Source organism: Bubalus bubalis, chromosome 4 (assembly GCF_019923935.1).
Source record: "Bubalus bubalis isolate 160015118507 breed Murrah chromosome 4, NDDB_SH_1, whole genome shotgun sequence".
Classification (NCBI taxonomy): domain Eukaryota; kingdom Metazoa; phylum Chordata; class Mammalia; order Artiodactyla; family Bovidae; genus Bubalus; species Bubalus bubalis.
In genome coordinates, this window is record NC_059160.1 from 162,143,869 (window position 1) to 162,169,115 (window position 25,247).

Genomic DNA, 25,247 nt, shown 5'->3' on the forward strand with positions numbered 1-25,247 from the left:
GGCATGTGGGATCTTAGTTCCCCAACTAGGGACTGAACTTACACACCCTTCATTGTAAGTGTGGAGTCTTAACCACTGGACCAACAGGGAAGTCTCCAGTACAGCCATATTTAGCATTTAAAAAATCCTCTTACAAATATTACTTCATTTGTTCTGTATATTGCATTGGTTCCTTTTCACAAATAAGAACCGCACTTAAAGATATTAATTCCTTTTGGGTAGCAATGAGAATTTCAACCCAGATTTTTTACCCAGAAGCCTAGATTCTACTTATCATTTTGGTCAACAAAAGCAGATATCTCTCTAGGAAAGGGTCTTGCACCAGATGCTGAAAAAATTGACACTTTTCTTCATAATGGTGCACACTATAGCACAATGGCTCTTGCATATAGTATAACCATGGATCTTAATTGGTTGCTAAAAAAATTGGAGCCCATTCTGGCTTGACAAGATGATACTTGAGCTGCTCCACACACCTCGTGCATGTCTCAGGGTCATCTGTGATGCCCCCTCCTATCTACAACCCTTGCCGTCTTCATTCGAGCTTCCTCTCTACTCATGAATGGTGGAATGGGAAATGAGAACTTGGGCAGAGATGGTGGTACCTATGACTCCTGTTGGGGAATGGGCACGAGGTCAACATGGGCATGTGACTAGAACTTAAGCTGGACAAGTCTCCTAGTTTGGTTACTGCTGCTGCTGCTAAGTCGCTTCAGTCGTGTCCGGCTCTGTGTGACCCCATAGACGGCAGCCCACCAGGCTCCCCCGTCCCTGGGATTCTCCAGGCAAGAACACTGGAGTGGGTTGCCATTTCCTTCTCCAATGCATGAAAGTGAAAAGTGAAAGTGAAGTCGCTCAGTCGTGTCTGACCCTCAGTGACCCCATGGACTGCAGTCCACCAGGCTCCTCCGTCCATGGGATTTTCCAGGCAAGAGTACTGGAGTGGGGTGCCATTGCCTTCTCCGAGTTTGGTTACTACCTACTGTCAATTCTTTACTGGCAAGAGTTGAGATATTACCACAAATCTTTTCATTCTTTTAACCCATCTCACAGCCTTTTTGCCTCCCATAAAAGATGATGCTGCCTCACTAATAGTTGGTCATAAATGGTCAGTTCGTTGTGAACTAGGATCAGGTGATGAGTAGCTTTAAGGATCAGGCATTCATGCTGACCACTGCTTTTGCCCATGTGGCTCAGAGAGACATTGTGTTTGAATGGACATACTGGCTGGTCCTACATGGATGATGCTATGGAGAGATGATATGGAATGATTCAACATAATAATCCAAAAGGAATAAGAGTCTTGATGCTGAATCCTAGAGAATGTTATTCTACTACTTAAGCTTTTCTTTCATCATCGCTTTAATGTTACTCACTGTTGGTCATCTGAGGACTCCCTTGATGGGTGGTCCAAGTTAGTCCTGAGGATGGAGGAGGAGGGAATCCAAGTAAGAAGCTCCTTCTGGGCCTTAGGGAGGAAGATTATGAATTCATGCAATATCCACAGATGTATTCTAAACACACTTCTAATTAAATTCACCTAAACACTATTATTTGGAGAAAGAAATGGCAACCCACTCCAGTATTCTTGCCTGGAGAATCCTTCCAGGCTCCTCTGTCCATGGGATCGCAAAGACTCAGGCATGGCTGAGTGACTAAGCATGAGCATGAAACACCATTATTATCTCTATTTTCCCAGAGGCTCAGAGAGGAGAAGTGGGGCCAAGCAAAGGAGGAAAATCCAGCTCCACAGCGCAGGGCTGAATGAGCTCTGTGTCTACTCTTACTAGCTTTCTCTTTTCACCCTTGGCCCCACCCAGCACTGCTTACCATACTGCCCCAAGTGGCCTTTCTGCAGGGCCCAAGTCACCAGTCAGAACTCAGGCAACTCTGCTGATGGCTGGGAAGTGGGCAGAGTCAGGCATCTGCCGACTCTCCACTTCTGCTTTCTCCAGGAAATGAGCAGAAACCCTGTGATTCATAGTGAAACACAGTTAAAGACTGAAGATTCTGAGCTGGGTCCTCTTCCCCTAAGCCTGAGGGGGAGGTATGGGGGCGCCCATGCCATCTGACATCTGCAGGCCCTGACGGATACACTCCAGGTAGGTAATCCTGTCCTCGGCCTTCCCAGGCCGGCCTAGAAGTGGGCACGTGTGTCCTGTCTTCCAGGTCAAGCCGACGGGCTGCCTCCTGGAAAGCGGAGCTGGGAGTGCATGTGGCCACAGTACCTGATCTGAGTTTGTGGATGTGGGAGAGGGGATAAGCTGAGGAGCAGGAAGTGTGTGTGGGACAGGCGGCACATATGCTTCGGGCTCCTCCGATGTCTGAGTCTACTGGGGTGTCCCACTGTTGGGATGTCTTACTGTTGGGGTGTCTGTCACTGTTGGGCTCTGCTGAGCTGGGCCAGGCTCCAGCACTGTTCCTCACCCTCCTACCTCAGGTCAAGCCCTTTCTCAGGGCTCTGCTAAGGAACATTATCTGCCACACCTAGGAGAGGCTGGATATGGGCCTGTGTGGGCCAAATTTGAAGTGAGAGGGCTGGCCATGAGATTCCTCTGTCCACCTGCTGTGTGGGCCTCTGAAAGATGCTGAACAGTGGGGGTCACTTCAGACTGGTCACCGAGAAAGATGGTTCCTACCTGGCCCTGTGGTCACTCCTAGGGGTAACCACAATAAGTAGGCGCCCCTTGGGGCTGTCCTTCCCTTACCTGATTTACCACATTAAAACCTTAGAAACATCAGTATTTTTGACTCATCAGGACCACGGGGGTTCAAGAATTAACTCTAATCTTCCCACCTAAAATTGCATCTTATAGAACACACAACCACTTCTTTGTCCCAACCTCTCTGAACCATGAGGAGTTAACCTGGTAACGAAGAAGTTCACGTGTTACCTGTTCCATAAAGTTTCAACTTTAACATGATTTTCTGCATAGTCGTCAATTTAATTGGTCAACAAATATTTATGGAGAGCCACTTCCTGCCAGGCCGTGCTAAAGACGGCTAGGTCATTGGTCAGGGGTGGGTGGTGCTTGGTGCTGCGGGCTCCAGTGGGTTGGAGAGCAGAGGGTAGGGAGTCGGGGTCAAGAAGCTCAGGAAGGCACGTGTCTTCTAAGTGGAGGCCTGAAGGAAGGGAAGGCCTGAGCCAAGTGTATTTCTGAGCTGTGTTCTTGGCAGGGGGACCCGAGAAGGTCAAGGTGCAGAGGAAGACTGGTGGAGGCCAGAGTGGCAGACAGGGGTAAGGAATACGCCACGTGACCTGGCCAGAGAGGGCTGGGGTGGGGTCAGGTCAAGGAGGGCCTTCCTGCCCAGTGTGAGGACCTGGGCGGTAGTCCCTCAGACTTGGAAAGTCATGAAATAGTGAGCAGATAGGAAAATTCAGAGGACGTATATAGGCTATAAGGAAAGAAGATGGCCCTGTGCGTCGTCCCCTCGGTTTTGTTTCAAAGAGCACCTGCATCTGTGAAGCCTTCTGTGTGCCCAGCCTTCTCTGTCTCTTCAGAGAAAACTGTTGCTCTCAATTTTGAGCTTATAGTTCTTTTGCTTTTCCTTTCAATTCGACCTTGTATATTTAAAGTGCAAAATATGTTATTTGCTTTCTCATGGATTTGAACTTTATCAATAGTAATTAAATATCCTTTTAAGTTTGCTAATTTCATCAAAATTATGTGTCTGGATAATATTTGAATAATGAAGAGTGATATTTCTTCATATCATTGAATGTGTCTTAATGCATTCATGTTTGTTGCTGGATGTGCTAAGTCGCTTCAGCTGTGTCTGACTCTTTGCGACCCCCATGGACTGCAGCCTGCCAGGATCCTCTGTCCATGGGATTCTCCAGGCAAGGAGACTGGAGTGGTTTTCTACGTCCTCCTCCAGGGGATCTTCCCGACCCCAGGGGTCACTGCGACTCATGTCTCTTGCCCTGGCAGGTGGGTTCTTTTACCCCTAGCACCACCTGGGAAGCTCTCTTATTGCTGGGTAATATTCTGTTACACACGAATATACCTCAGTATACTCTCCCAATATACTGCCAGTGGGCGCTTGGGCACTCCTAGGGTTTGTTTTTTTCTATGATAAGTTGCTTGGTGCTCTCAGCACCAGTAAGTACTGCTGGGAGTCTCCTTTGTGCATATATCCTGCGGTGCATGTGCAAGAATTCTCTAGGGTACGTATCCTAGAAGTAGCGTTGGTGGGTTGTAGGGTATATAAATCTTCAGCCTTATTGGATAATAGTGAAACCTCTTTCAAGTCAATTGTAGCACTACCCACCCATCAGCAATATGTAAAAGTTTCTCTTGCTTTACATCTTCACCAACATTTGATCTTGTTGGAATTTTATACCGATTCCGAGCAAATGAAAAGCCTTCTGTGTTTTAAATTTGCATTTTCTGAAATACTAAGTTTGGTCATCTGTTTATGTCCTCCTTGCCCATTCTAAATTCTTTTTCCTGTTCAAATCTTTTTCTCTATGGGGTCATCTGTCTTTTATCTTATTGGTCTTCTCTAATGCAGTACATATTCTGATGTTAATTCTTTGTTATTCATGTATATTGTAAATACTTCTCTCTTGTTTGTGCCTTGTCTCCTTATGTTACTTGTAATTTCTATTAATGATTGAATTTCTTAGTTTCAAACAAGCTTAATTTACCCATAATGTTCTTTTATGATATATACTTGTATATTATCTAACAGATTCTCTCCACTGTAAAGTCATAAAATTATTCTTTTATTATTAAATTTAAAAAATATTTTTTCCATTCATATTTAGTCTTTAGTCCTACTTAGAAATGATTATTCTGTAGGGTGTGAGGTAGTGGGTAATGTTTTATTTTACATAGTGCTTTCCATATGGATAACCAAGAGTGTTAGCTCCATAAATCAGAAAGGCCATTCTTTAGTCACTAATCTATAACAACTCTGTTGTAAATCAAGTTGGCACGTGTAGGGGGTCTGTTCTTGGGCTCTCTCTGTCTATTTGTTTTTCTACACTTTGCCAACACTAAATAATATTATTAACTAGAAGCTTATAATAAGTTTTGTTATCTGGAAAGTGTCTCCTCATTTTTTCTTATTCTTTCATTCTATCTTGACATATTGTTTCCTTCTTTATTTTATGAATTTTAGAAACAGCTTCTCAGTTTCAACAAAAAAAGTTCTGTTCAGATTTATTAGAAATATAATTTGAAGAAAAGTTATGTCTTTATGAAAATGACTCTGCCAATTTATGAATATGGTTAGTCTCTTTTATAAAATTAGTGCATACTTTGCCTAGATTTATTCCTAATTGGTTTGATTTTTATATTATTGCCTTTGTCTTCAAAAATATGTTTTTTTGACTCTTGCTGATACATGCTGCCTTAAAGAAAAACCACCTTCTGTGAGTAACAAAGGAAGAAGAAATATTATCAGTTAAGAGGCTGTTGTTATAACCCAGGCTGGAGGTAACCGTGGTTTGCCCCAAAGTGATAGTAACAGAGATAATGAGTAGCAGTGATGCTAAAGCTGAAACTCCAGTACTTTGGCCACCTCATGCGAAGAGTTGACTCATCGGAAAAGACTCTGATCCTGGGAGGGATTGGGGGCAGGAGGAGAAGGGGACGACAGAGGATGAGATGGCTGGATGGCATCACTGACTCGATGGACGTGAGTCTGCGTGAACTCTGGGAGTTGGTGATGGACAGGGAGGCCTGGTGTGCTGCGATTCACGGGGTCGCAGAGAGTCGGACACGACTGAGCGACTGAACTGAAGTGAACTGAGAGTGGTGAAAGTCTGGATATTTTTTGAGAGAGATTTGACAATGTTGCAAGTGTTGGGTGTAGGAGAGAGAAATTAAAGATGAGTCTAGAGCAACAGAGAGAATTGAATTGTCAAGGAACATATTTGCAAGGTGGTGATTATTCCAGAATATCAATTTGAACATATAAAGATGGAGATGCCTATTAGACATCAAGTGGAGAAATGAACTCTTGGCACCCTCTCCCTCAAGTGGCCTTTTGGTAGAAAAGCAAGGCCACGTGGCCACTTGGGAGAGGGGTTGTTGTTACATCAAACAAACAAACATTGGAGTTTAGTGCAGAGAAAGATTTATTCATCAAGGAGGCGCTGACTCAGAAGATAGGAGTTCTAGACTTGTTTCAAATTCATCTTGCTAGCTGGCTGGGGCTGGAGAAGGCAATGGCATCCCACTCCAGTACTCTTGCCTGGAAAATCCCATGGACAGAGGAGCCTGGTAGGCTGCAGTCCATGGGGTCGCTAGGAGTCAGACATGACTGAACGACTTCACTTTCACTTTTCACTTTCATGCATTGGAGAAGGAAATGGCAACCCACTCCAGTGTTCTTGCCTGGAGAATCCCAGGGACGGGGGAGCCTGTTGGGTTGGCGTCTATGGGGTTGCACAGAGTCGGACACGACTGACGTGACTTAGCAGCAGCAGCAGCTGGCTGGGGCACAAGGTTTTAAAGGCAAAGGTCAAAGGGAGAGGGTAGTAGGCTATGTGTTCAGCTCATGAACCTTCTTCTGATTGGCTGGCGGTGAGGTAACGGGTAATGTTCTGAACATCTCAGTCATCAGCTTTCTAGTTCCAACCAGTCTGGGGTCTACATGCCCAGCATGTGGTTACCATCCTTCACCTGGGTGGGTGGGGGTTCCTTAGTTTCTACAGAGCAACTCAAAGAGATGCATCAGACTGTTATCTATTTCTCTGCAGGGGAGCTTGGCGTCCTGTGACTCTCTTTTCCTAATCATTAACTGCGTAAGTGCTTTTTGGAACACGCAGAAGCCTTAGGAGACTAAAGTCTTTTTTTCTTGCTATAAAGAAGAAATGAGGGACATGGCGGGTCTTCTTTATGCATGAGGGCCCTGTAGGGTCCTGCTTGGTTTCAATTCCCCTTTTCATTTGTTACTCTTCAGTCCTGAGGGGAACAGGTGCTGGACAAAATCTGTCTTGTTTTCTTTCAAATAAAGTTTTGGATAAAGGGGTTAATGGTAAACTCATCAGAGGAACTGGATTTTAAGGGGACTGAGCTTCAGGAGGGGAGATATTTTGTGCAGGAGAGAAAGGGGGAAGATGAGCACCTCAGGGATCCTTGAGCCTCACTGTAGAGCCCACATCCATTTTATTTACAACTAAGGCCTTACTTTGGTTGTCTCCCTCCAAGGGCCCTGCAAACTATCAAAATGCCCCTGCATTTTACGTGGGAAATAGTGTCTCTCGGTAACATTTCTAAGCCCTTCATACACCTGTTAAACACTTAAGTCTCAAAGTCCACACCTATGTTATCCAATATGATAGCCTGCAGTCATCACTGAAAAGTGGCCAGTCTGAGCTGAAATGTGCTGTAAGTTATAAAATGCACCTTGGATTTCAAAGATATTAAAAACAAACAACAAAAGAAATATAGACTATCTTTACTTGAAAATATTGATAACATTGAAATGATAATACTTTGGATATATTGCCTTAAATAAAATATATTTAAAAATATATTTAAATAAAGAGATTTAATTAATTTAACCTATTTATTTTTACTTTTTAAATGTGGTTGCCCCCAAATTTAAAATTATACATGTGGCTTGAATTCGTGGTTGGTTTTATATTTCTGCTGGGAAGCACCCTTCAGAGAAATGATACTTCTTGTTTCATGGCTAAGACTTTCATGAGGAAAATGGTTCAAGAAGGATGGGAAATTAGAAAAGTGGAAAGTCCCTCATCTAGATAATTCCAAGGAGAAAGTATGGAGGATAAGAAGAATGGACTTCGCACTTACAGTCAGCCCGACATGGGGCAGGACACTGGTACTGGCATTCTCGTTTGACCCCCACAGTGAGATCAGCCTCATCACTCCCATTTCACAGATGAGAAAACGGAGGCGCAGAGAGGCAAAGTCCTTTACCCTCAGGCATTGAATCCCTTGATTGGAATTTGAACCTAGTTCCACCAGATGTTAAAGTCTGTGTACTTTGCATTCAGTTCAGTTCAGTTCATTTCAGTCGCCCAGTCGTGTCCGACTCTTTGCGACCCCATGAATTGCAGCACGCCAGGCCTCCCTGTCCATCACCAACCCCTGGAGTTCACTTAAACTCACATCCATTGAGTCGGTGATGCCATCCAGCCATCTCATCCTCTGTCGTCCCCTTTTCCTCCTGTCCCCAATCCCTCCTAGCATCAGAGTATTTTCCAATGAGTCAACTCTTCGCATGAGGTGACCAAAGTATTGGAGTTTCAGCTTTAGTATCATTCCTTCCAAAGAACACCCAGGGTTGATCTCCTTTAGAATGGACTGGTTGGATCTCCTTGCAGTCCAAGGGACTCTCAGGAGTCTTTTCCAACACCACAGCTCAAAAGCGTCAATTCTTCGGCACTCAGCTTTCTTCACCGTCCAACTCTCACATCCATACATGACCACTGGAAAAACCATAGCCTTGACTAGATGGACCTTTGTTGGCAAAGTAATGTCTCTGCTTTTCAATATGCTGTCTAGGTTGGTCATAATTTTCCTTCCAAGGAGTAAGTGTCTTTTAATTTCATGGCGGCAGTCACCATCTGCAGTGATTTTGGAGCCCCCCAAAATAAAGTCTGACACTGTTTCCACTGTTTCCCCATCTATTTCCCATGAAGTGATGGGACCAGATGCAATGACCTTAGTTTTCTGAATGTTGAGCTTTAAGCCAACTTTTTCACTCTCCTCTTTCACTTTCATCAAGAGGCTTATTAGCTACCACTAAAAAGCTGATGGAACACTTCTAGAAAGATGTAGTCACTGTATGGCAGAAGTGGGAAAACTGCTCTTCTTTCTTGGCCAATGGCTAATCCTTTTGAAAATTCATCTTCATAGATACTTTACAGCAGACAAAAAGATTGTGAGGGGATCTTTCCTCTCAGCCCTGCCCACAGCAACAGTGGAGATGCCCTGAGCATCCTGTTTATAGAGAGTAAAAGAATCAGTTATGGGGAATCTACCAAGAATCCTTCTCCATTATTAAATCTCATAATTTAAGGAGAAGGGCAACATAGAATATATTTGTGGTATGATGACAGGCACTTACTGCATTAAGACTTTGTACATCAATTACAAGTAACATATGCTTGGATGTGAAAAGTAGTATACAAAAAAAGGGCAGGAAACATTTGTTGATTTTTGTATTTTCAATAATAAGAATATAGCCCAAGTAGCACCCCAAGGCACCCCAGTCGAGTACTCTTGCCTGGAAAATCCCATGGACAGAGGAGCCTGGTGGGCTGCAGTCCATGGGGTCGCTGGGAGTCGGACACGACTGAGCGACTTTACTTTCACTTTTCACTCTCATGCATTGGAGAAGGAAATGGCAACCCACTCCAGTGTTCTTGCCTGGAGAATCCCAGGGACGGGGGAGCCTGGTGGGCTGCCGTCTATGGGGTCGCACAGAGTCGGACACCACTGAAGCGACTTAGCAGCAGCAGCAGCAGCCCAATGTCAGTTTTTTAAAGGATATGCACAAAATACCAAAAAAAGAGATGTACTGTCAAAGACGAAAAACAGAAACACACACATTTAGAAACTGTTATAGGATGGTCAGGGTATGTCAGAAGTTAGTATGTTGAAACGCTACAGTGAGCGCACAGGGCTTTCCCCGGATCTCTGAGCGTGGACCAGATGAAGTTGAGAGTGGCCCAGGGGCAGAAACCAGGTGGTCCCGGGGGCGGGGGTAGTAGGGATGGGGCAGCTGGGAGACAAGTGATTAAAGGCAGGGCCTAATAACATGCTGCGTCCTTTAGAAGCTGGTGGAAGGCAGTGATGGGAGAGGGCGCAGCAGCCCATGTTGGGGAGGATGGAGGCACGCAGCTCCTCCGCAGGTGCCGGAGTGCGGGGCGTCCTGCGCGGGCTCAGCAGCTGTGCGCGCGGCTGCCACTGCCTTCGGGTAGAGCGAAGGGGGAGAAAAGAACCAGGACAATGAAGGTGGGCAAATATCCAGACGTTCAGAAGAAACTTAAAAAATCGGAACACACAGTCTGTTATTTCACTTCAGTTTTTCCTTGCATGCACCTGTCTCCCGGAAGCATTCCATTATATAAGTGACATATTTACCACATCACGGGAACTGAAATGGGTCCAAGGTTCCGTCTTGGGCCTGGGGCGAGAGTGGGAGGGCAGTTACCCTGAAGAGTGATTCTACTGCGTCCCCTTGTGGGAAGGGACCCCTCTCCCCAAACCTGGCTACAATACCACGTCCTTCCCCAGAAAAATGTCTTTCCTCACACGATTTGAAATGTCTGAATAGTATCATTTTTGATGTGTGTATTTAATACCACCCCAACATGAACTAAATAAGTGTGGCATTTTATATGGATAAAAATTTAAAATTGAGGAAATGCAGGAATGAGTAGGAGAAAGCGTGTTCATGAATAAGGTCAACACAAGGAGAAAAGTGCAGCAGTTCTAGGCAAAAGGTCCTGAGTGAGAATGATGGGTCTGGGAATTACAAACTGTGGACTTTTACCCTGTCTGACTCCACAGGTCATGCCTGCTCACAGTGACTTTCCCTCTCAGGCGCCCCTTTCATCTGTGGGTTCTCTTTTCTGCATTGGGGAGCCTTGCTTCCTTTGTCACAGATGCATTGGCCAAAGGTGCATGAGTGTGTTTCTGGGCTTTCTATCGGGTTCCATTTATCCATATTTCTGTTCCTGTGCCAGCACCTTCCTGTTTGCTTCCCAGGTGGCACAGTGGTAAAGAATTCACCTGCCAATGCAGGAGACGCAAGAGATGTAGGTTCAATCCCAGAGTTGGGAAGATCCTCTGAAGTAGGAAATGGCAACCCACTCCAGTATTCTTGTCTGGAAAATTCCATGGACAGAGGAGCCTGACGGGCTACAGTCCATGGGGTTGCGAAGAGTTGGACATGACTCAGTCCTGGGATTTCTTTGGAGGAACTGATGTTGAAGCTGAAACTTCAGTACTTTGGCCACCTCATGTGAAGAGCTGACTCATTGGAAAAGACTCTGATGCTGGGAGGGATTGGGGGCAGGAGGAGAAGGGGACGCCAGAGGATGAGATGGCTGGATAGCATCACTGACTCAATGGACATGAGTTTAAGTGAACTCCGGGGGTTGGTGATGGACAGGGAGGCCTGGCGTGCTGCAATTCATGGGGTCGCAAAGAGTCGGACACGACTGAGTGACTGAACTGAACTGAACTGAAAGTGACTTAGCACACACACATGCATTGAATCTGTAGATTGCCTTGGGTACTATAGTCATTTTGGCAATATTGATACTTCCAATCCAAGAACGTTGTATATATCTTTCCATCTGTTTGTGTAATCCTTGGAAGAATTTCTTTATTAAATTAATTCCATGAGAATTAAGAGATGCTTAATTTCTTACAAGTCAGGAATGCATACCTCCAGGTATGTTTGAAAGTTTAATGAGCTATTTTTGTATTTATTTTCTGACCAAATAATACTTGACATTTAATAAGCTAAACAGGCCGATTGTATGAGCTAACCGATCCTGGAAATCTTTCATCTCTTTCACCTGAACAAGTGGCCTGAGAAGAATAAGGATGCCGCAAAGTCCCCAGAGATGTCACTCCCCCAGGGAGTCCAGAGGGTGAGGAATGGGATGGGGGCAGCTCAGGATCGAGAGACCTTTGGGCCCCAGCCTCTGCCTACACTCTCCACCCAACTCCTACCCTGCATCCCCCACAGTGGCACAAACCACCACGTTTCAGCCTCACGTCTCTCGTCTCTTGTGCCTTTGTGTGCCCTTGCCAGGAACAATTCTCTCCAGCCTGTTGCAGTCTTGCTCCTCCTTCCCTTATGCTCCCTCTCCCAAGACTCTGTTTCTGTGAGCACTCTCTTCTCCCAGCTTCACCAATACCAGCTCCTTCCCTCTGCAGCCTTAGTGCTGGATTCCTGCTCCAAAGGTGCATTTCAGACACTGTATTGTATCGTCCTTCTCCCTCCTCCTGTTCCCCACAGGCTCTGAGCTTGTGGGGAGCTCCTCTTCCCCACCAGGTTTGGGGGAGGGGCATCCAGAAGCCAGTCTCTGTGTGCCATCTGTGATGCTCTCTGCTGAGAGCCCCACGTGGCCCCCCATGACACTGCGTGGGATGAGGGCCATGTGCATGTCCACCCTTACCCCATCCCTGCCCCCTGTGATGCAGCCTTGAACCCTACCCACATCCCTGAACACATGGGCTGCCTGGAGTGTCCATCTGCTTTGCCTCAGATCCACCTCCACCTTACCCCTCAGTGCCCATCCCAGGTATAGTCCATTCCGAGATGCCCTTCCAGACCACCACACCCCTCTCTGGGCTGGGCCATGAGCCTCTTCTGTGCCCCAGAGCCAGGCACCTCCCTGCCCAGCACCTGCCCTACTGTGTCTGCTTCCCCAGTGTGTCCTTGATTGGGAGGTGGACCAGGGTGTGGACCAGGGGTGATTCTGCTTCTTGTATGTGTAACAGTCAAACAAGCCAGCATGCAGAGAAAGCTGAGTGGAGCCGCAGCTCCGGTGGCTAGCCTGGGGGTGAGGCGCGCTGCTGGTGTCAGCCCAGGAGTGACTGCTCAGCGGGTGCCCACCTTGTGCCAGGGCGAATGAACCCCGGGAACTGTGGCTCCCAGACAGCAGCTCTACCCTGGGGAGATGGCAAAACCAGAGGGTCCTCTTCTGGGCTTGCTCACCTGCAATGTGAGGGGGCCAGAGGGCAGTGTGGTGATAAACCTCCTATGCCCAAGGGTCAGTGGCAACTCTGCAAGACCAGCCAAAGCACCCCTGCAGTGTTGGCAGTAAGAGTGTCCAGCTAGTCCCTGAGGTGCCCCTGAGGTCTGCTTTTAACACTGTTAGCTACTGTGTCAAGCCAAGCTAGAGTGATGAAAGGAGGTGAGGACTTTGGAATAAAAAAAGTCTGCATTTGACTTTGATTCTAACACTTATTAGCAGTTTGATTTCAGATAAGTTACCTGTTTTTCTTGGAGTCTTGCCCTCCCTATCTGTATAATGGACATAATAATAGTTCCTTTACAAATTTTCTAAGATTAGGGAACTCTGATGGCCTGTTAGATGCTCATTCAGTTACGGCCATTCTTACTTAGGCAGCATCTCCTTACGTTCCAGTGGAAGTCAAGCCACAGATAAACTCCCTCACTGAGGAGGCTCCAGTTACAGCAACTGGGCTGCTTGTTCACCAGCCCACATCTTTGTGTTGACCGTGATTACTCAGTCGCAGCTAAACATTGAGGGTATGGCCAGGGGAACTGCTCCCTGGCCGTTTTTGGCAATGTGGAAGTCAGTACACATACCGAGATATAAAACTGGGTCCCTTCCCCAGCAAACTGTGAGTTCCTATATTTTATTGCTGTTGCAAAAACCACAGAGGTGTGTGCTGGCCAGGAGTGCACGGAGTGGAATCAAAAAAAGGAAGTGTTGAGAGCCATGGGAGGTGTCGCCCCACTTGCCTGATTCCTGCCAATCAAGTCCCCATCTTAGTCTTCAGGGGAATTCTTGAACTTCTGGAAATAACCTGAGTGGCCTCCTTCTCTTCTTGAGTCATATGACGCAGGAGATAGGGCCCATGGCTCTGCTGTTTCCCACCTGCTGGTACTCTTCACCCTTGGCTGATGTAGGAGGTGGGGACTCTTGCTAAGTGGACAGGGTGGGGGCCACACCAAGGTGATTGCTAGTCCTTGCTGCGAGATCATCTTTTCTCTTGTCTTTCCCTGTTCCAAGCCTGGCTTATGCTAGCTAGGAATAACCATTCTAGATTCACCTTACTGTGTTCTCCCTTTCTAGACGTTTAAGATCTATTATTTGGAACTCCACATCTGTGTCAGCCACTAGAACTCGGCTGAAGCATGATTTTCCCATCATGCCTGATTCAGCCCTCTACTGTCTGGAGACTTGTCTGTTGCTCTCATGGAGCTTGGGGAGCCCAGGGTCCTGGTCAGGCTCTTTAATCTGGTTTGTGCACATCAGATTGGGATGCTGGTGAAACCCTCTTTGAGTAGCAGCCTCAGTAGGAGGAGCAGGTGAGGGGTCTAAACCCTTAGCCTCTAGCTTCTCTATTGGTGCTCCTTCTACCTCCATATTTATTATTTTGGGCTCTAAAATCACTGCAGATGGTGAGTGCAGTCATGAAATTAAAAGATGCTTGCTTCTTGGAAGAAAAGTTATGACCAATCTAGATAGCATATTAAAAAGTAGAGGCATTACTTTGCCAACAAAGGTCCCTCTCAGTTCAGTTCAGTTCAGTTCAGTCACTCAGTCATGTCCGACTCTTTGCGACCCCATGGACCGCAGCATGCCAGGGCTCCCTGTCTATCACCAACTCCTGGAGTTTACCCAAACTCATGTACATTGAGTCAGTGATGCCATCCAACTATCTCATCCTCTGTCATCCCCTTCTTCTCCTGCCCTCAGTCTTTCCCAGCATCAGGGTCTTTTCAAATGAATCAGCTCTTCACATCAGGTGGCCAAAATATTGGAGTTTCAGCTTCAACATCAGTCCTTCCAATGAACACTCAGGAATGACCTCCTTTAGGATGGACTGGTTGTATCTCCTTGCAGTCCAAGGAACCCTCAAGAGCCTTCTCCAACACCACAGTTCAAAAGCATCAAATTCTTCAGTGCTCAGCTTTCTGTATAGTCCAACTCTCATGTCCATACATGACTACTGGAAAAACCATAGCCTTGACTAGATGGACCTTTGTTGGCAAAGTAATGTCTCTGCTTTTTAATATATTGTCTAGGTTTGTCATAACTGTCCTTCCAAGGAGTAAGCATCTTTAATTTCATGGCTGCAGTCACCATCTGCAGTGATTTTGGAGCCCAGAAAAATAAAGTCAGCCACTGTTTCCACTGTTTCCCCATCTATTTGCCATGAAGTGATGGGACCAGATGCCATGATCTTAGTCTTCTGAATGTTAAGCTTTAAGCCAACTTTTTCACTCTCCTCTTTCACTTTCATCAAGGGGCTCTTTAGTTCTTCACTTTCTGCCATAAGGGTGGTGTCATCTGCATATCTGAGGTTATTGATATTTCTCCCGACAATCTTGATTCCAGCTTGTGCTTCCTTCAGTCCAGCATTTCTCATGATGTACTCTGCATATAAGTTAAATAAGCAGGGTAACAATACAGAGCCTTGACATACTCCTTTTCCTATTTGGAATCAGTCTGTTGTTCCATGTCCAGTTCTAACTGTTGCTTCCTGACCTGCATACAGATTTCTCAAGAGGCAGGTCTGGTGGTCTGGTATTCCCATCTCTTTCAGAATTTTCAACAGTTTATTGTGATCCACACAGTCAAAGGCTTTGGCATAGTCAATAAAGCAGAAATAGATGTTTTTCTGGAACTCTTTTGCTTTTTTGATGATCCAGCTGATGTTGGCAATTTGATCTCTGGTTCCTCTGCCTTTTCTAAAACCAGCTTAAACATCTGGAAGTTCATGGTTCATGTATTGCTGAAGCTGTCTAGTCAAAGCTATGATTTTTCCAGTAGTCTTGTATGGATGTGAGAGTTGGACTATAAAGAAAGCTGAGCACGGAAGAATTGATGCTTTTGAACTGTGGTGTTGGAGAAGACTCTTGAGAGTCCCTTGGACTGCAAGGAGATTAAACCAGTCCATCCTAAAGGAAACCAGTCCTGAATATTCATTGAAAGGACTGATGCTGAAGCTGAAACTCCAATACTTTGGCCACCTGATGCGAAGAACGGACTCACTTGAAAAGACCCTGTTGCTGGGAAAGATTAAAGGTGGGAGGAGAAGGGGACGACAGAGGATGAGATGGTTGGATGGCCTCACTGACTCGATGGACATGAGTTTGAGTAAGCTCTGGGAGTTGGTGATGGACAGGGAAGCCTGGCGTGCTGCAGTCCATGGGGTCACAAAGAGTCGAACACGACTGAGCGACTGAACTGAACTGAACAGAACACTTCCACATATGTATTTTTCATGTCAGTTTGATGGACTTGTGGTTTTTACACAACATCTTGCCCCTTGCAGTGTGCCCTTTGGACACACATACTTAGTTGTGTGACCACCCCCGAGGTCAAGATATAGGACTCTCCCACCCCAGACGTTCCCGTTGCCCTTTGGAGCCACCCTCTGATCTGAAATCCCTGGCAAGAACTGATCTATCTTCTGTACTTGTAATTTTGCCTTTTCCAGAGTGGCATATAAATGAGGTAAGGCAGTGTGTAGGGTTCTGGCTACTGTTACTTGCCGGGGTCCAGCCCCGGCTGATCCAGGGTCTTCGAAGGAGAGACGGCTAGGCGACCTATTCAAATGTTAATTAGATATAATAAAGAGGAATAGAATGAGGATAGCTCAGTAGGAAAATTCAGTGGAGAAAAGAAGCTGAGTGGCTTGGTTTACGCGGAAAATCAATATAACCCGTGACACCAGGTTAGCTCTGACCACGGAGGCCGCAGGCGCCCTCTCGAATAGCGGAAGGTGCCCCACCTTAGACACCTTCTCGAGTGGGTCTTAGAAGCCCAGGCAAATAAATGGTCGCAGAGGACATCCACGCTCCAGATGGACACTCAGCTAGAAGTTAAAGGGAAGAATGACATGGGGAGACCAAGCGTTGGTGAGCAAGGCCCATAGCTTTATTTTCAACAGGGGCTTTTATACCCTAAGTTACACATAGAGGATAATAGGGGATGCAAAATCAGCAGTCTTTGATGCTTATCAAAAACCAGGGTTTCTTTCCTGCAGATTTATCGTATACAAATGGTTTAGGTGATTTACATCATCTTCTGGCCAGAGGCCTATTAACATTTTATGACTCTTGACAAGGACTTATCAACAAAGACTTATTTTCTCTAAGAGTAATTATTTTAAGGTTTGGCGCCATCTTCCGAAGATAAGAGTACGTTCCTATAGGGTGGATGTGTAATGGGTTTACAAAGGAAAGAATTTACTCCCTTAAGGGTCTAAAGTTACTAACACCAAGGCCACTACTTATTTTTTCTACATACCAAATATATTAATTAATGCACATTCAAGGATACAATTCAGGGGATGTGAAAACTTGGCAACAAACATTGGCTCATCAATGAAATCTTTTACTAGTTTTATTCTGACAGTTTCTAATTCTCTGAGAGGCTCTAAGCTATTTGAATATCTTAAGCTTCCCGTGCCTCTGGAGGCTGGGAGACTGTAAACAGTCATATGCATAGCTGTAGGTGTCCGGGTAAACTTGTCAGGCGAGTTAGAGAGCCATCTGAGGGGTTTGGATTTAAACACTCCTAATTGCCCAGGAACTTTATTAATTGGAGCTGTAAGTTAACTCTTTGACAGAGAGAGTGAGAGGGTGGTGGGGGACAGCCCCCAGTAAAGTCAGAGGTGAGAGCACAAAGCAATAAAGTAGGCAGACTCTGGTTTTTTGGGGGGTAGATGCTCGAGAATATCCGGGGGCACTCCCGAGGCTCGATCCCGCCTTTGCGTATGCCGAGCCTCCTTCCTCATGACCTTTGTCACGAGTGGAATGTCTCTCGCCAGCTCCCGGCATCTCCCCCTTTTTTATTTCTTAAAACAGCCAGATGTAGCTCAGTCGCGAGCCTCTGAATGCTCTGCCGAAGAATCCTGACAATACAAGGAAGAATGATTATGAGAAGCAGAATTAAAACAGCCACCGTAGCATAGCTATGGAAGGTAGACAGCATATTTTTTCCTGAAATGTAGTTAGAGAAAGTATGGAAGAAATCATTTGCTGTTCCAGCAGCAGTAAAATCTAATCGGGAGTGTTCCATGGTTGCTATTTGATTGTGAAGTTTCCCTAAGTCTAGACCAATGTCAGAGCTGTTCCAGATACCTGAAATATGGTTTTTAATCTTTTCCCATTCAAAATCTGTCTCATTTACTTTCAGGGGTGTTACACATATCCACCGATAGTCAGCATGACAGGACAATGCCATTTTCACCTTTAAAGCCTGCAATTCAGTCCCAATATGTATTACTGCTTCCTCTAGGGCGTCTACCCTCATTTCTAACTTCCTGTCTATAGCTTCCTGTGTTGCCAATGCTAAAGAAACATTTTTGGACATAGAATCAACATATTGAGCAGTATGTACTTGTTGAGTCAATGATATTGCTGCCACAGTAACAGAAGTGATTGCACTTATCAAAGCTGCTATTCCCAAGATAAGTAAGCCCACAAACCGTCGGGTTCGCATTAAATCCTGCAGTTGTTGTAATACAGCCAAACCGTAATTATCATACCAATAAGAATGCACAGACACAGGTATCATGAGATAGGGTGGGCGTTTCAACACAACAAAAGAACAAACATTATATTGGGGGGTCAAACAAGATGAAAGCATACATTGTTCACAAGTTACTATATTAGGTCCACCTGAATAATTCATGTGTACATTTAATCTTTTGGAGTCATTAGTAAAGAGAAAAACATAAGGTGAGGGTACACAAGCTAAAACAGAATAAGTAGAATTGCTATTTGGACGGAATAAGGAAATGGGAGCAGTGGCAGCAAGGGCCCTCCAAATTTCTGGTTGCCAAGAAGTTTTGTTCTTAGTAGTATAAGACAATATGGGTGACACAAATCGATTATTATGCCATCTAGTAATGCTTAATGGCCAGGAAATAAAATCTTTCTTCCAATTATAAAATCTGCTGGGAAAGTCATCAAGGGGCAATGGGCTCCTACCTAGGTCTGAGTTACTCCAGTCTTGAATCATGTAATTCCCTCTTCCCGGTATTCTATAATCAGCTCTTAAATGATAAGTACAAGATTTTCAAATCGGATACCCTGTACGATCATCTATGGTGTTCCATACGGCATCTGAAGGCTCAGTATTATAACAACTTGGATATCCAGGAGGGGGTCTATGGAATATAAATTCGTGGGGATCAAGGGCCCCGGGCATACGAGCCTGTAAGACCCAAAGCGCTAGACGCCCTCTATGTTCAATACCTGAGGCTGGAGAATGAGTCAGAACTGCCTTTTTAGAGGCTCTGACACAGCCTTCTTTAGGGGGAATAATAAAGCTTTCTATATCACTGGGAAAGTTAAAGCAAACAGGAAGGTCGTCTGCTAATCCCCTGAAGGTAAAATAGAAATTAATAGGATATTCGTCTGTGGTATAAGAAGTATATGACCCTCCCAGTAACTGAGGCTGGTTTGTGTGGACCCGTAGGGGGTCATTGTTCCAGGTAACAACTTGAAAGGTTGGAGGATCTGGGAAGTAGGCCCAATACTTTTCAGAAGCAGGGGAGGAGGTGCTTATCTGGCAAGATAATAAGGCAAGCATAGCAATAAACATCTTCTCGGGGGAGGTTGGAGAGCCCTGCAAAGAGGTTATTCCCCGTGCCTGATGGCAGAGTGTTTTTATTTGTCCCCAAGTAGGTATGGAGGCATTCCGGGTCGCCTGAGTCAGGCGGCCTGACCCCCTCTTGTGAGACAAAGGATCGGGGGGAGCGATATCCTGTATGTGAAGTTGAGACATCTGTTTGGTGGGCGGATCCATTCCCTGCTCATCCGGGATCCCTGATGTCAGTTGCTCCGATGTCAGTGGTGTTTCCCGTGCTGGCGTGGGGAGCGAAGGCAGAGGAGGCCCTTTCCTCTTTCGGGGTCGCGGCGGCCGTGAAACCCGGTATCCGAGAGGCTGAGACATGGCGAATTAATCTATCTGGAACCCAAATTGGAGAATCTGCGTCCTGTGGAAAAATACAAGCATATCCTCGACCGCTGGTTAACAATGGGTCGGGACCTTTCCATTGTCCGGAAAGGAGGTCCTTCCATTTAACTAATGGTTTTGCATTCAGTTGCTCCGGGCACCAATGGCGAAGCATTGCAGTCATTCCAGCTGAATCAGTATTTAAAATATTTATTACAAAAAGAGCATGTTGCAAGAGGTGATGGGGAGAACTATATTTAAACTCCCCTTCTTTTAGTTTTTGAATTTGGGTTTTTAACGTTTGATGTGCTCTTTCCACAATGGCTTGTCCTTGTGGATTATAAGGGATGCCTGTGTTGTTTAATTTGAAACTTTAGACAAAATTCTTGAAAAGACTTAGATGTGTAAGCAGGAGCATTATCAGTTTTCAAGGCTTTTGGCAGACCCATATATGAGAAACAAGTAAAAAGATGTTGTATTACATCTTTAACTGCTTCCCCTGTGCGAGCAGTTGCAATAATAACATGAGAAAAGGTATCTACTGTTACATGAACAAAAGACAATTTTGCAAATGAAGAGATGTGAGTTACATCCATCTGCCAGAGCGCATTAGGTTTAAGACCGCGAGGGTTAACTCCCATAGGTAAACTATTTACAGTAGTGGGACAATGAGAACAGGAACGAACAATCTCCCGAGCAGATTCTCGAGGAATCTGAAATTGATATCTTAGCGCAGTAGCATTTTGATGGTGGAGTGAATGAGAAGCTCGGGCTTCTTCAAAAGCAGAAGCCACTGTGACCTTAGTTAGTGAATCTGCCAGGTCATTTAAGGCATTTAAAGGTCCAGGCAATCCAGAATGAGCCCGAATGTGGCCAATAAAATATGCTCGGCTTCGTTTCCAAATTTGCTGCTGCAGTTTAGTTAACAAGTGAAATATTGCAGTTTTGTTCTCAGGCAGGACCGCAGTCTCAATGTGTGGAAACAGCCTGACCACATACTGAGAATCAGAGTAAAGGTTAAATTCCTCCTCTGCAAACATAACAAAAGCCTCTATAACAGCTCTGAGTTCAGCTCTCTGGGCCGAAGTTTCCTGCGTATGTAAAACTTTACGCTGATCTTTTGTAACTATAGAAGCTCTGCCATTAGCAGACCCGTCAGTAAAAACCATTTGAGCATCAGAGATGGGAGAGTATTTACATCTAACAGGGAAAATAACCGGGTGTTTAGACATAAAATTTAGCAAAACATGTGAAGGTAAATGATGCAGAATTTGACCAAAATAATTTCCTATAGCAATCTGCCAATCCTCATCAAACATTAGAAGAGCATCAAGTTGTTCTTTATTATATGGAATTACAATTTCTGCTGGTTCTTTACCAAACAATTCAATGCTACGTTTTCTCCCTTTCAATATCAATGTAGCTATCAGTCCTGGATAAGAGGCCACTACTTTTTTAGGCTGGGCGGGGAGATGGACCCATTCCAGGGGGCCGTTTTGCCATAAAACTCCCGTAGGTGCTGTTGGAGTAGCTAGGCAGAGGAATTGCCTATTTGTTTGTAAATTAACTCTTTTAACATAGCTATCAGATAAAGCTGCTTCCACCTTTTCTAAGGCCTCCTGAGCCTCAACAGTTAATTGTCTCTTAGAAGTTGGATCAGGATCCCCACGTAAAATGTTAAAAAGAGGCTTTAATTCAGCAGTGGTTAATTTTAAATAAGGTCTGATCCAATTAATGTCGCCTAAAAGTTTTTGATAATCATTTAAAGTAACAAGGTGATCTTTTCTCAATTTTAATGGGGCATGAGTCACAGTTTCTGAATTGATAACCCGTCCTAAGTAAGTTATGGGCGGATTGACTTGAATTTTTTCTGGGGCAATTTTTAAGCCTCTGTCTGTTAGTGCCTGGGTCAAATCTTGAAGGACAGTTTGCAAATGAGCTCTATCAGGGTGAGCTATTAAAATATCATCCATATAGTGAATCATATACAGTTGTTCATATTTAGCCCTAATATTTTCTATAGCTGCATTAACAAATTTTTGACATAAAGTAGGGCTATTTTTCATTCCCTGGGGCAACACTTTCCATTGAAACCTTAAATGAGGCTGTTTAAAATTTTCTGCTGGTAAACTAAAGGCAAATCGCTTTTTATCCTCAGCATTTAGGGGGATGGTGAAAAAACAGTCTTGTAAATCAATTACAATAATATTATATCCTTCTGGGATGGCTACTGGGGAAGGAAGCCCAGGTTGTAAGGCTCCCATGTCTTCCATAGTGGCATTAATAGCTCTTAAATCTTGTAAAAGTCGCCACTTTCCAGATTTTTTCTTAATAACAAAAATAGGAGTATTCCAGGGGCTATTGGAGGGCTCAATATGTCCCAATTCTAGTTGTTCAGAAATTAACGCTTTGGCTGCCAGAAGTTTTTCTTTAGTCAGAGGCCATTGTTCTACCCACACCGGGTCTTGAGATTTCCATGTAATGGGGTCGGCAGCAAAAACAATGGCCTCCATCAAAAATTTGGATACCCTAATCCAGTACGGAACTTTTGAGGAGCCGGGCAAATTGGTTCAATTATTCCTGTCTGTTGTTTACCTAATCCTTTTGAAGGGTCATAGCCCATTTGTAGCATTTGAAAAGTTACTTTATCATCAGGGCTAAAAAGTAACATGCCCATTTGAGACAGCACATCTCTCCCCCACAGTGAGAAGGGCAGGGAAGGAATCACATACGGTTGGAATGTTCCACGGGTATCATCAAATTGCCAGTCTAAAATTTTTGCACTTTGAGCTACTGTAGGAGCTCTCCCGTTGCCCACTATGTTATTTGCAGTAGTATGTGTGGGCCAGGAATTGGGCCAATCTTTCCCAGAAATACAGGAAACATCTGCTCCTGTGTCTAATAACCCTTCAATAGACTTGCCACTGACAAGAATAGATTTCATAGGACGCTTTTTAGTAATTTCTGTTACCCAAAAAACCATGTCACTAGACCCAAATCCTTTGTCCTGTCTTTCATTTTGGGTGGCTGTTTGCCCAATTGCATTATAATACGGCAAAAGTAAAAGTTGGGCTATTCTCTGTCCCTGATGTATTTGAAAAGTTTTAGTCGGGGGTGAAATCATTATATGAATTTCTCCTGTGTAATCTGAGTCAATTACTCCGGGAATAATTGTAAGACCTTGTATAGCTAAGGAACTTCTGCCTAGTATAATTCCTACCAGGCCTGTTGGTAACGGGCCTTTAACTCCTGTAGGGATTTTTACAGTGGGGCTATCTGGTGTTAATATTGTTGAGGTGGTGGAACTGAGGTCCAGTCCTGCGCTGCCTGGGGTTGCTCTGATGAGCTCTGTGACGGGACGAAGGGAATGAATGGGTTCAGTGAGGCTGCCCCAATCGTTGTCGGGGCCTGGGGCTGGCCCCTCAACCCGTTTCCCGACTGCTGGTCGGGGCCTAAAAAGGCTCCGTTTCTATGAAATCTTGACCTACAGTCCCTTGCCCAGTGATATCCTCTCTGGCAGCGAGGGCAAAGAGACCTAGGATTAATGGGCAGGGGAGCAGGGTTTTGCAGAGCAGACACAGACTGTTGGGCTGGATTAGGCAGATAAGAACCGGGTGTTCTTTGAGGGCAGTCATGAAAAGTGTGTCCCTTCTGGCCACAGGAAAAACAAGTTCCAGGGAATGCATTCCTGCCTTGGTTATTGGGATCATCTTGTGATGGCTTATTTTTGTTAGTAAAAAAAGATTGGACTGCCTGCTGATAAGTATTTCCTTTTATCGCTGCAGCTATCGCAACACCCTGTAGCATTGACGGTCCTACATCTGCACACTGTTTCATATAATCAATTAAAGATCCACTTCTTCTAACAGGACGCAGTATAGCCTGGCAGGTAGAATTAGCATTTTCAAAGGCCAAGTGTTTTGTTAACAGTTTAGCTGCCTCAGAATCAGAAATTATTCTCTGGACAGCTTCTGAAAGTCGTGAGACAAAGTCTTCAAATGGCTCTTCTGACTTTTGTTTAATATCAGATAGAGCGGCACCTGATGCCTTACCATCAGGCAATGACCGCCAGGCAGTAAAGGCACAATCAGCCACCTGTTGTATAGCAGTCCTATCTAATTTCATCTGTTCGTCATATGAGGGGTAGTCGGTCTGTCCAAGTAATATAGCTTCAGTGATATGTTTAAAGTCCCCATTTTGGTTAGAAAAAGCATATATACGAGCGAGATCATCATATTCAGATTTCCAAAGTATAAAATGTCCTCCGGACAGGCAGGCCCTAGCAATTGATTTCTATTCTCGAGGTGTTAAGCATTGGCCTGCTAAATTTTCTACTAGCTGCATCGTATATGGGGCTTTAGGCCCATATGAAATACATGCATTTTTAAGTTCTTTTACCAGTTGAAAAGAAACAGGCTCCCAGTCGATAGCCTTTTGTTCTCTTTCATCATTGTCAAAAATTAAAGGGAAACAAGCCTGAAGTTGGGGATCGAATTTCTCACCAGGGGCAGAAAAGGCCCGTCTCCGTGGGATCGATTTTGGAATTTTCCCACTTCGATAGGGAGGTGGCAGCAATAATGCAGGTTTAATAGGACCTGTATGGCTTGGTATGGGAGGTGGTATGGGAGGTGGTATGGGAGGAGGTATGGGAGGAGGTGGCAATGGCATAGGTTCCACATTCTCTGCTCTGTACTCTGGAGCTCTTTGAACTGTTTGGTATCCAGAGGTTACATATGGATTAACTGAGAAGGTCTCTTGGAAATCCCTAGGGGCATATGGCCTGATGGGAGACGTTTCCCTTAAGCTCTTTGGAGCTGATGGCCTGACAGGGGAAGTTTCTCTTAGGCCTTTTGGGGCATCATTGTTTAAGAGATGCCGATCTCCATCAGAGAGATATTTAGCTATTATCTCGCCTAAATTCTCTTTTTCTTTTGGGGAAGGCTGATCTTGTTTCTCATCCCTAACTTTAAGTTGTTCCTGAGTAGTCATGGCTGCTAACATTTTTCTTAGTTGCCGATAGTCAGGTGGGTCTTCATTTTTCTCATTTTCCTGAGGCTTAACTACAGTTTTGACCTCATTTTCCTCTTTAAAGGTTACTTTTTTAGATTCAGGGGCAGGTTTAGCTACAGCATTTTCTTCACTATCCCCTTTAAGATGTACTTTTTCTGAATCGGGGGCAGGGTCTAAGACATCTCTAATGATGTTCCATAAGGAAAAAGCGTCATTAGGGACATTTTCTGAGCCATGTTCGGCATGGTAAGTTTTTAGCTGTTTTCCTACTTTTTCCCAGACATCTAAGTTAACAGAGCCTTCGTCTGGGAACCAGGGACAGTGCTCTTGTACAAATGAAAAAAATGATTGAATGGCAGATTTTTAACCTTTGATTCCTCTTTTATTTAATAACTGTAAGATTACTCCTATAAAGAGCTGTCTTTCATTTGATTCAGTGTTACCCATGTCATAAAATTAAGTATAGTAAAAGATTTTGCTTTTAGCTATCAAAAGATCAGGCTTTTCTTTGGCCTTTTAACTTCAGAAACTGTTTTCTCTCTCTAAGTCTAACACTTTAACACTTTCAACACTTCCCACTCCTCTCGCCCTGTCTATCCTACAGGGGGGGTCTGCGGCACCC

At 44.8% G+C, this 25,247-nt stretch overlaps 1 protein-coding gene across 7 annotated transcripts in view; it reads left to right on the forward strand.

The window, feature by feature from the left end:
• The first annotated feature begins 1,890 nt into the window (after positions 1-1,890).
• The window catches only part of WDFY4 (WDFY family member 4), a 257,299-nt gene continuing 233,942 nt past the window's right edge, over positions 1,891-25,247 (forward strand). For 4 of the 7 annotated variants that reach the window (XM_044942406.2, XM_044942408.2, XM_044942409.2 and 1 more), the window contains exon 1: positions 1,901-2,102. The gene's annotated coding sequence lies outside the window, so the exon portion shown is untranslated. Of the gene's footprint in view, positions 2,103-3,103; positions 3,239-25,247 lie in introns of those variants that run through there. The other 3 variants (XM_044942412.2, XM_044942411.2, XM_044942407.2) reach the window with 3 other exon arrangements.